Genomic DNA, 13,101 nt, shown 5'->3' with positions numbered 1-13,101 from the left:
TGAAAAGAAAAAGAAAAGAAGAAAATGAAAGAAGAAAAAAACAAAAATCAAAAAACAAAATATAAAAAACAAAACCAACAATAACAATGTGAATAAATGAGGGAAATAGAAAGTCTGTCTCAAATATAGGTGGGGGTGGTGGGGAGGAGAGAGATTGGGGACATTGGTGATGGGAATGTTGCATTGATGAAGGTGGGTGTTCTTTATATGACTGAAACCCAACTACAATCATATTTGTAATCAAGGTGTTTAAATAAAGATATTACAAAACAACAAACAAAATACCAGAAGGAGTGTGTCTACAGGTTATAAATACCAATTTAAAAAGAAGAAAGGAAAAAATGAAAAAAATTTATGATTCATGCAAAACGATACTAATCAGAATATTAATGAAATATTTTCATTTCTCTTAATGACTAAAGTATGATAAGATTTATTTTACAAAGAATTAGGTGATTAAAATATGAAATGTTTTATTTCTTTCAAGTGTGTAGAATTTTTCATCAGCATTCTGGACTAATTGCCACATCATTTGTGGCTTCTGCAGAAATAAGAGATTCTAAGAAGACTCTTTTCATGTCTGTATTTGCTGATGGTCTGCCTCAGTTGTTACACTGAGTTTAAACTGAAATTCCTTAACCTTTTGGTCCTTTTTAGGAACCCCCATTACATTCATTTATAAATTAAGTTTCTGCTCAAAACAAGAGGATTATCTTTATCTTGTTTGCCAATCAGAACTCTAAATAGGTGTATTTGATCTGCTTCATTTATACCATTTGGGGTTCTGTTTCTTATAATCAAAGAACTTTGGCTTATACAGCCTTTTGGTCTCCTGTCAAACATAAATACTGTAAAAAATAAAAATCCAGACACTACTCTTATATTGCTACTCTAAAATCACTCAATGATTGTTGTTTATAATTGGTAGGCAGATTATAAAATCTAATGCATTATTAAATTTGTGGCAGGCTTGTTCTACAAAACTTTACTTGCATGAAACCTACATAGAATTTAAGGAGGAAGAGTAGATTTAGTTGAAGGACTGGAATTAGACTATAAATAACATTTTAAAGAAAGAATTGTTGTTCAGGATTTATTTTATACTTCATCATTTGTTCAAGTATAGATGCTGTATATAAACTCATTGCCCGTAAAAATACATTCTACTGAAAATGTTTGTATTTACAACTAATGTCTTTGACAATGAGTTTTGGGTTTTCATTTTCCATTCACATCTATCATTGTTGGCTTAGAAGATTTTAAAGTTAAGCAGATGATCAACAGCTCATTTATTTACTTATTTATTTATGCTTCATTTCAAGGGATTTTTGCACTGAGTGTGGGTTAGTTTACGATGGAATATATATATATACATATATACAAAAATATATGTCTGATTGAAGACAGAAAGATCAACAGAAGATATCCAAATGCCATTTTTTTATTGATTCCTTGCAAACATCTGTTTAAGGTGCACATTGATAGTATCTGCCTAATGAAAGATTAATATTTTACATGGCGTCTCTTAATACAGTGTGCCTTTACTCTCTTTTTTCCAGGAAAGTAGTGATCCTAAAAATGAATAAAGGAAAACTCAATTAAAATTTTTAGTGTTCTTAAAATTTTTCTTACTATGCTTCCTTATAAGCAGGTGTTTCTAAGAAACTGATAGCAATATAATACATAAAATCTCATTCGTTTGAAATGAAATGGTTAGTGGAGTCAGTTAGCTTATTGAATACCCTATCTAATTTCAAGCACAAGGTTCATTTTTCCTTTGGCTACTACTCTTTAAGGTAAATTCATAGCATCTATTATGTGCCTTATTCATCCTCTATAGTTTTTGTTCCTTAGTGTGGTTTGGTGCATTTAGACACAACAGAGGACATAGGAACTTAGATGAGAAAGAAGAAAAACTGAAAAAGAAGTAATAAGATAGTAAAGAAAGAAAAACTAAATAAAGGTACAGGCTTACCCCACCATCTGAAAGTACAACTTTACTATTTGGTGATTATATTGAGTCTAGAAACACTATCATCAATAATTTATATAAACATTTTGAGCACTTATAAATGAAAAAAAATATAATTTACTGAATCATACCAAATTTGAACTTTCTATTTTCTGAAAGCAGTGGAAAAACCTGTACATAAACAACAATTATTGTGACACTTTATCTTTAACGCTTCCTTTCATTTTTATTTTGGCAATTTCAAGTAATTATATACTTTTCAGAATGTTTCTGGAGACTGGCTGTTTCTGCAGCCAGTTTGAAAAAAAAATAAAGTACAACTGTTCCTTATTAGGCTGATGGGTTATTGCTGTTAAAAATCAGATTATGATGATGTTCTATTGCTTTTTCCTTATTTTTTCTTCCTTTATTTATTTCTTCTCTCAATAAAACATTTTTGAGCACTTCCTATTTTAAGAACTAAATAAAATAACAGAAATAAAACAAACAACTCTCACTTCCTGGAACATGCATGTATGATAGTTCAAATACCTACTTTGTCAAATAATAAAAAGTTTTAGGGATAAAAAACAAAGATAGCAGGGAAGGAAGATTGGAAGTGTTAGGAGAAGAAAAGGAATAATCAGTATGCTTCCCCAATAGGGTAATACCAAAGCACATTTCTAAAGGAGATAATTAAATATGCCTCTAAATATCTAGAAACAAGATCACTATTTTCCTGGGAAAAAAGAGTGGTAAGTGCAGTTAGAGAAATAACTACAAAATTACTATGACGATAAAGAAATACAATGCCTATTTCAAAGGGAGGCAAGGGCTAGGGGAGAAGGGAAATGGCATTAGTGGCAGAAAAGTTGCACTGGTGGTGGGGTGGGCATTTTTATGGCTAAAATCCAACTTTGAACATGTTTGTAATCATAGTGCTTAAATAAATAAAATTATTAAAATAATTCTAGAATTATTTTATTTTATTTCTAGAACTTAGAGCATATGAAAAAGGTTTAGAAGTAGGCATATATTAATGGATTTTAAGGAAAAGTGTAGCCATTTTGTTTAGCAGTATGAAGAAATGATATTACATATTTAAATAATGTGTCTTTAGTAGTTCTTGTAGTATTTATATAATGTAGACATTAATATACCCATTTGATAATTGCTTAAACAAAGTTTAAGGCATATTTGTAAAAAGAAACTTGTAACAATTCTAATTCAATGTCTAATGAATTTTGAGAAAGTGTTTTGTGCAATGAGAAAATTTGAAAATAGAAAGAATAAAAGGAAATGAAGAGGCATGGGGATTAGTCTAAGATGTTTCGTAATTACACATAAGCCACTATGTTGATTTTTTGAGAGCCTATTATTTAGCACATACTCATGATATGGAAATTGTAGGAGAAAATATTTATATTGACTTAAACCACTAACTTTGTAACAATTTCAACGAATCAGTCAAATTTGTTACATATTTTTATGCCTGGAAGTGGGCAATAATAAATAGCCAAAATGTCCATTCATTTCAGAATGAAGCAGTGGTGGATGCTGGAATAATTTCCAAGTGCTTGACAGATGAAAACTTGATTGCCTTGAACATAATGTAATAGAAAGTTTGACTTGGGGACACTTTGATGAAGGTCAATAGGACAAGAGGAAGATATTAATGGAAACTAGACAGCAGAATGTTAAGATGAACAGTGAAAGTGAACCCCCGGTTATGTGGGGGCAAAATTTGAAAAATGAAGTATGTTAGCTAAAAAAACTGCTAAAACATATTTTTGATGGCTTAGATTAATTTGTTCTGCATAGTTATTATAAAATAGAAAAGGAAAAAAATTGAGCAAAACTTGTTTCTCAGAAACAAGCCTTTTCAAAAGATTAAGGCCATTCACAGAAAAAAAAAACACACACAACTGCTTTACGTGAGAAATGACAATGAAAGAGAGGACGCAGAAAAGTCTACCAGTTATGGATGTTCAAACTTTTTGCAAAAACTCTAAAAAACTAAAATGATTTTAGTCTTCGCTTATCTATCATACTAAGTATTCTTGCAAGAGAGTAAGTGTGGGGGCCGGAGTGGTAGGGCATTTGCTGTGTACTCAGCTGACCTGAGACAGACCCGGGTTAGATCCCTGGCATCCCTTTTGGTTTCCTGCCAAGAGCAATTTCTGAGCACAGAGCCAGGAGTAACTCCTGAGTGCCACCTGTTGTAGCCAAACAAACACATAAAAATCAAAAGAGTTACAGTAAATGTTTTTTTTTTTCACATATTGTTCCCACTGTACCAGTTTAATTTAATTAATTAATTAATTAATTTTTTTTGGCCTCACCCAGTGCCAGGGGTTGCTCCTTGCTCTGTGCTCAGAGATGGACATTAAGAAGGCAATCCATTCACAAACTCAAATATCTTGGAGTCAACTTGACCAAAGACGTGAAGGACCTATACAAAGAAAACTATAAAGCCCTGCTCCAAGAAATAAGAGAGGACACACGGAAATGGAAACACATACCCTGCTCATGGATTGACAGGATTAACATCATTAAAATAGCAATGCTCCCCAAAGCATTATACAGATTTAATGAGATCCCTCTAATGACACCCATGACATTCTTCAAAGAAATGGATCGAACACTTATGAAGTTCATCTGGACAATGAACACCTTCGATTAGCTAAAATACTACTAGAGAAAAGGAGTATGGGAGGCATTACTTTCCCCAACTTTAAACTGCACTACAAAGCAATAGTTATCAAAACAACATGGTATTGGAATAAAGACAGACCCTCAGATCAGTGGAATAGGCTTGAGTTCTCAGAGAATGTTCCCCAGACATACAAACACCTAATTTTTGACAAAGGAGCAAGAAATCTTAAGTGGAACAAGGAAAACCTCTTCAACAAGTGGTGCTGGCAGAACTGGTTAGCCACTTGCAAAAAAGCGAACATAGACCCCCAGTTAAAACCATGTACAAAGGTAAAATCCAAATGGATTAAAGACCTTGATATCAGACCAGATACCATAAGGTATATAGAACAACACGTAGGTAAAACACTCCATGACATTGAGACTAAAGGCATCTTCAAGGAGGAAACTGCACTCTCCAAACAAGTGGAAGCAGAGATCAACATATGGTAATACATTAAATTGAGAAGCTTCTGCACCTCAAAAGAAATAGTGCCCAGGATACAAGAGTCACCCACTGAGTGGGAGAAACTATTCACCCAATACCCATCAGATAAGGGGCTAATCTCCAAAATATACAGGGCACTGACAGAACTTTACAAGAAAAAAACATCTAATCCCATCAACAATGGGGAGAAGAAATGAACAGACACTTTGATAAAAAAGAAATACAAATGGCCAAAAGGCACATGAAAAAATGCTCCTCATCACTAATCATCAGGAAGATGCAAATCAAAACAACGATGGGATACCATCTCACACCACAGAGATTGGCACACATCACAAAGAATGAGAACAATCAGTGCTGGTGGGGATGTGGAGAGAAAGGAACTCTTATCCACTGCTGGTGGGAATGCCGTCTAGTCCAACCTCTATGGAAAGTGATATGGAGATTCCTCCAAAAACTGGAAATCGAGCTCTCATTCGACCCAGCTATTACATTCCTAGGGATATACCCTAGGAACACAATAATACAATACAAAACCCCCTTCCACACACCTATATTTATTGCAACACTATTCACAATATCCAGGCTCTGGAAACAACCAAGATGCCCTTCAACAGGTGAATAGCTAAAGAAACTGTGGTACATATACACAATGGAATATTATGCAGCTGTTAGGAGATATGAAGTCATGAAATTTTCTTATACATGGATGTACATAGAGTTCTATTATGCTGAGTGAAATAAGTCAGAGTGAGAGCGAGAGAGACGCAGAATAGCCTCATTCATCTATGGGTTTTAAGAAAAATAAAAGTAATTTTTGCAACAATCCTGAGACAATGAAAGGAGGGCTGGAACTTCAAGCTCACTTCATGAAGCTCACCACAAAGAGTGGTGAGTGCAGTTATAGAAATAATTACACTGAGAACTACCATAATCATGTGAATGATTGAGGGAACTGGAAAGCCTGTCTAGAGTACAGGTGAGGGTGGGGTGGGATGGAGGGAGATTTGGGACATTGGTGGTGGCAATGTTGCACTGATGAAGGGGGGGTGTTCTTTACATGACTGAAACCTGATCACAATCATATTTGTAATCAAGATGCTTAAATAAAGATATCATAAAAAAAGAAAGGCAAGGACCTTTACAAAAAAAGAAAACCAACTAGCAAGGTTTCTGTGAGAAGAATGTCTACAAAAAAGGGGACAGAAGGTCTTTAGCACTATTCCTTAAATCTTGACTTTCATTTTTCATTTCCGCTACTAGTAGCTTGCTTCTTATTATTCCCTTAGGAACATTCTATCATCAGATGCAACTAAGAAATATGATTTGGTCTTTTAATATTTTAAGTTCAAGTTAACAAAATGTCATGAACTTAGTGAAATAAAACTTATGTCATATCATCAAACTAAGAGTTCTACATATTTATCTCCAACAATATAATAACATAATATAGTTGTTTTTGGAAGATCAATTCATTAAATAGCAATGCTCTAATTGTATTTCAAAATTCATAGGACACATTTTCTAGGTTGAAAATAAGTAATAAACAGATCTTTTAGGAGACCTATGTGTGAGGCAGATACTAATAAATGATGTGATTTTGGAAAATGCATGGAACTCTATAATTAACAATATTGTAGTCATGATGCCTCAAATCAAATAAAAAATTAAAATATCTGAAATTAATCTCAAAAAAAAAAAAAAGAAATCAGTCCTGGCAGACCCGGGGGATCATATGGGATGCCAGGCATTGAATCTGGTCAGCTGCAGCGTGCAAGGCAAACACCCTACCACTGTGCTATCACTTTCCCTCATGCACCAATTTTAAAACTTTCAGAATAAGAGGCCAGAGCAACAGCACAGCTGGAATTGCTTTTGTCTTGCACACCGCTAACCCAAGTTCTGCCTCCAGCATCCCTGGGGTCCCTGAATTTGCCAGGAATAATTACTGAACACAGAGCCAAGGGTAATCCCTGAATGTTGTCCAGAGTGGCCCCAACACACACACACACACACACACACACACACACACACACACACACACACACACACACACACACACTAAAACAAAAATAAAAACTTCCAGAATGAGTAAGGGAGAGTTGTTACTTACCCATTTCAGTAAGATACCAATATAGAAAGGGAAATTTTGAAGAAAATTTTGGACCTGGGTTTTGTGCAATGCAGTGAATGTCTGGGAAATAAATATAAGACATAGAAAGCTTCAGAGGAATTTATTCCAGCAAAAACAACTCAATCTGGGTTAAATTTGAGAGAAAATAAATAATGTAAGGAGCCTTAGATTCTTTTCAATTCTACTGACAGGAATCACTCCAGAAAAATGACCCAGCTCAATTATTAGATACCCTTTATGAGAAAGAAAGATTACTTCAGAAGGTGTAGCTGTGAAACTAGAGACTAAAATCTCAAGCAGTAAGTTATTTAAAAATTAAAATATTTGGGGCCAGAGAGATATCATGAGGTAAGGCGTTTGCCTTGCATGCAAAAAGATGGTGGTTCAAATCCTGGCATCCCATATGGTCCCCCCAGCCTACCAAGAAAAATTTCTGAGCGTAGAGCCAGGAGTAACCTCTGAACGCTGCTTGGTGTGACCCAAAACCAAAAGTAAATAAATAAATTAAATTAAAATATTCATACCTCAACTCGTGGATGTTGTTACATATTTGTATATTTATAAAATATACAAAATACATATGTATATGTTTATATGTATATATACATGTATATATGTGTATATTTATAAAATATACAAATATACAGGCCCCTTTACGAGATGGCATGTATTTCATGTACCATTAATGACACCTCAAATAATCCTGACAAAAAGTACCATTTTATAGATATAAAATATGTGTTTGAAGATCTTTTCTGTGTGCCAGGGGGTAGTCCAATGGGTAGGACATTAACTTTGCAATGGATAGAGAATTTGCAGAGGGTAGGGAATTAACTTTGATCCCTGATATCATCATATATTGTCTCTTGAGTCTTCCTAGGAGTAATCCCTGAGTTTAGAATAAGGAGTAAGCCCTGAGAACAACTGAGTGTGACCCCCAAACTAAAAGAAATATCTTTTCAAGTAATATAATTTGTATAACTAAAAATGACTCTAAAATTATGTAATGTTTCTCAACTGTGTTTCTTGACTATTAGTGTTTAGAAAGCAATTTTTGTCATGCAAATGATTAAAAGCTGCATAAAATTGATACATTAAAAATCTTCAGAGTGGAAATTTGAGATAAAGCATGTGACCTTTGATCTATATTCTTCAATTACTGTAGGAACAAAGCAATACACCAGTATGCATGACTTAAAATAGTCCTCCTGACAAACAGACTCACACATTTTGTTGCAGTAGTATAATCATTTGTAGACCTAACACAGCTAACCAGTGAAATGCTGTTAGCAGGAAATCTATGATTTAGAATTAATACAAAAATGGAAGAACTATCAACTTACAGTATTTATATTGCAACTTACAATGATCAAGAATATCACAGAAGGGGCCTGAGTGGTGGTGTACCTGGTAAGGCGTCTGTCCTGCCCACTCTAGTCTAGGATGGACTGCAGTTTGATTTCTTGGCATCCCATATGGTCCTCCCATGCCATGAGTGATTTCTGAGCACATAGCCAGGAGTAACCCCTGAGCATCACAGGGTATGACCCAAAAACAACCCCCCAAAAGAAAAATAATATCATAGAAGTCATAGCATAATCAAATTCATAGGATGGGTTTATTTATAGTCTAAGGAATAGTGTAACATAATTACGATGAATCTGAATAATTTATTTGGTTTTGGGACCACACTCCATGGTGCTCAAAGACTATTAAATGCTTAGATTATTATATGTTTAGATTCCTGTATCTGTGCTCAGGGATTATTTCTGGCTCTGTATTCAAGAGCCACTTTCTGGTTCTGTATTTAGGGATCATTCCTGGTGGTTCTTGAAGACAAGCTATGATGGGAAGGACTGAACTGGGGATGGCTGTGTTCAAGGCCAGTGCATTAACATCTAAACTGTCTCATTGGCCCTGTATATCTAATTTTAAAAGTTCATCAATTAATGACCAGACAGTATTCTTTGCATTAAGGACAAAAATTCACATTTTTTCTGCCTTCTCAAACTCTTTGCTGATCCACCTGTTACCTTGCATTCTTTTTACCTGTAAAATTATTAATAAATCTGAGCAAAGATTTCTGTCTGTTGAAGTAACTATTTAGTCCTTTGTGTTAGCTCAGTATTTACAGAATGTTAAGAATGTTACTATTTACTATTTGCTTTCAAGTGATAAAAATAGTACTATATTTTGGAATTACCCTTTTTTTTTGAATCTCATGGTTTCAGTATTGACTCTGCAATTTAATATATTAATATTCGTCCATACTGTGATGAAACTGATGCCCTTGTTCCCTTACCACTGGTACTTTCTGTTGACTTTGTCCTTTCTTAATTTCTTTCCTTCTCTTTCTTCTCACTCCTATACTCTGGCATCAAAGATCATCTCTAGACAAATGCCTTTAACACATTACATAACCTCCTTTAGTTATTCAACATGTCACAGATAAGTGAGATAATTCTTTGTTTATCCTTAATTTGGCTAAATTTACTTAACATGCTATATTTCAATTCCATTCACAATGCAGTAAATTGCAAGAATTGTTTCTTGAATTTTCATAGTATTCCTTTGAGTATGTACCATATCTTCATAATACATTTATATATCATTAGACACCTACGTAGATTAAATAACTTTTCTATTGCACTAAGCACAATAATGCTGTGCATATGCAATTTTGAACAAATGTTTTTATATACTGGGGTAGATATTTAGAATTAAAAATACTGGCTCATAAGGGAGCTCAGCTTTTTGTTTACAGATATATTTCCAAACTATTTTCCATTACGGTTAATTTCCTGTTCCTACCAATAGGGAATGGAAGTCCTTTTAGTTAAATCATTGTCAATGCAAATTGTTCCAATATTTTTTATATGTGCCATTCTCATCATTATGAGATAATATCTCATTGTCATCTTGATTTGAATTTTTTAGAGTTGCTTTATTAGATGTGAGCATTTATAAGTATAAAACATATTTTTATACATGCAGATATACAAGAATTCATACAGTTTGTGAGAATATTAGAGCTGCTTATGATGATTGCATAGAGAAGTTCAGTAAACTGAGAGGAGGGCTGGGCTCTCTGTGAACAACCAACACACTAATCCTCTGCGCCTTATGGAAAACTCAATATAGCAAAAAACAGTAAAGTGTATACATGGCCCAGTGATTTGTAAACATCATAATAAAATAACAAAGGCTCCAATAGTGAAAAATAAAAGTCCTTTCCCCATACACTCAGGTCACCCCTTAATTAGTTGTTATTGTGATTAATACAATGTTGTAGTGTCATTAATGCGATTAATCTAGTTTGCAGGTCATTTTATTTGGGGAATCACATCATTTCTCCATCAAGACTAAAAATAAAACATCTCTTCTTAGTCCTCTGCTGTCACATAAACTTCCAGTTCATTAAGGTTGGACATTGTTGAGCTGCCTCTTGTTATCAGTATTTTTAATTGTAAAAAGCATGGACCCCGTGGTTTGGTTTTATTGATAAGCACTTGTCATATTTGTTTCAAAGGTGAGAGTCTGTCATTGCTTTTATAGAACATTAAAGTTTAAACATATCGCACGATTATCTTTCCTGTGCACCTTCCTTTAAATTATATTGTTTTCTGGAGGATCTTTGGGTGTTCAGCATTCCTTTGGGAGTTTTGTGTTCCTCGAGGTTTCCTGAACCTCACTGGGGCTGTGAGAAGCAAAGTGTCACTTCCTGCCTCTGAACCCACCTAGGTACTTGCCTACAGCACCGAGCATTCTTCTGTCATGCCCTCCCACCCTGGAGGGAAACTTGAGAACAGGAGACGTAATCTTCATTCTACATCATTTATTATTTTTTGCTGGTTGGAAATGACTTTTGGTGAATTTCTTTGTAAGTGATTATGATAATAATTTTGCATGATTTGAAAGCTGCCACTTTAGTTATAATTGTTTGACTTAGACACTGTTCGCCATTATGACTGTTACACTAAGTTTTATTTTCAGGACCATATTGTTGAAGAGTCTTAAATGAAAAAAGAAGCTTTTATTTAAAGTGAGCTAACATTGCATTTTAACATTATTCAAGTTTTAGTTATGTATCATTAAAAATGAACATTTTCTATACCACTGTTGTTTAAAATGATAAACTCATTCAGAGACAGGCATCAGAAAATATCAGTTTTATTTTCCCTGGCCATCACGTGTGTGGCCTATATCATAATATCATAAACCTATTTAAGCATTTGCCATTCTTAGCTTGCCCTGCACCTTTCATCCATGTCTCCTCCAACCTCCATGCTGGCCAGATCCCTTAATCCCCTTTTGCCCCTTGGCAAAACTTTTATAACCTTCCAAGACCTCCCAGAAATGGAAGGTCTAACAGGTAAAGTTAAGATCATGTTACACCGGAAGAATGGGGGGGATGGGGCCACATCTGCCCATCCCTTAATATAAATGAATGATGATAAGCTTTTGCAATCCTGACTCCGCCTTCAGCCAAAGGCAGGTAATATTTCCATAGCAACAATGTAATAAAGTGAAAACCAACATACTAGCCTTTTCCAAAAATATAACATTTCTGCAATATATACCATACACCTGTAACTTAAAATTTTTTTTATTTTCAATGCTTTTTACCAAGCACTATCCTAGAACTTCTTTTTGTTTTTATACCTTTAAACTATTTTTTGGGAACTTTTTGTTCCTATTAACCTTCCCTACACACAAGCACGAAAGCATACAGAACGTACATGTTAAAAACAGGCTAATACATCAAAATACACAGTAAAACATTATACCATTGGAAACATTAACTATGAAAACAATAAAGCACATTTAAATCATTAAGAAAATGACAAATCAAGAGATACACATAAAGCAAAGTTAGATGCAGGCAGTTATAAATTAGATTATTTAGTTGGGCTAAGCTGTATTACTTCCCTTTTTTAAACTTTTTTACACTACTACCTATTTTTTTTCCCATTACCAACACCAATTGTGAAATTCCTTCACCTAAAACCAAATGTCCAGACGCTGATCTTGTCCCACGCTGCCTTTACCATGTGGTTTACTTTCTTGGAGTTTCAGCTGGGTTAACTTGAGCCGTTTCATTCTCTTGATCTGGAGGGTGGTCCCAAGCTCACTGCTTTTGCTGCTTGCAAACTTTTGTGCCACAGCTAGGGTGCTTACCTGCCGCTGATGCAGCCTAGGAAGAGACCTGCTTGTCTGCAATCAGGGAGGGAGCAGCCCAGTGCCTTTTGCTGAGAGTGATTACCACACTCTGCTGCTATTGCTCTTCGTTTCTTTTTGCTGCTGCAGGCACATTTGGGTGTTCAAATTTGAGGTTATTCAAGCTAAAAGTCCAGTCCGAAATTTTCAAAGTCAAAATCCAAATTCAAGCTGGAGGTCTTATGTCAGAAAATCAGTCCGTGCAGTTAAACTTTTTCTTTCTGGTCCGTTTCCAATCAAGGCCCTCAATTAGTCTTTTAGGAGGTCAAGGTTTTTGTTTTTTGTAAGGAAGTTTCAGTTCTGGGCTTTGGATGGGAGTGATCCAAGCTTTCACTTCTCGTCCTGTTTCAGTTGCCCTTGTGCCTCGAGAAGGGGTGTCAGCCATCTTTGAAACTGGTTGCACATGGTGGCCCACTGCTTTGGGCTGATTCCATCTGAAAAGATCCAAAATCAAACTGAAAAGCAGGAATCTCACCATGATAGCTGTTCTCTTGGGTCCAGGGTTCACATTCATGTACAGGGCGCCATTTGTTGTTTAAAATAATAAAGAGGGCCCTTAAATGGAGCTGGATGGAGATAGAGGTCTTTGTCCTTAGGCCCCAGCCACGTGGCTCTATCTCCCATTAACCGGCGGGTCAGCAACTTCAGGTGGTCGTG

Source organism: Suncus etruscus, chromosome 7, assembly GCF_024139225.1.
Source record: "Suncus etruscus isolate mSunEtr1 chromosome 7, mSunEtr1.pri.cur, whole genome shotgun sequence".
NCBI lineage: Eukaryota > Metazoa > Chordata > Mammalia > Eulipotyphla > Soricidae > Suncus > Suncus etruscus.
This window is presented reverse-complemented; position numbering follows the sequence as displayed.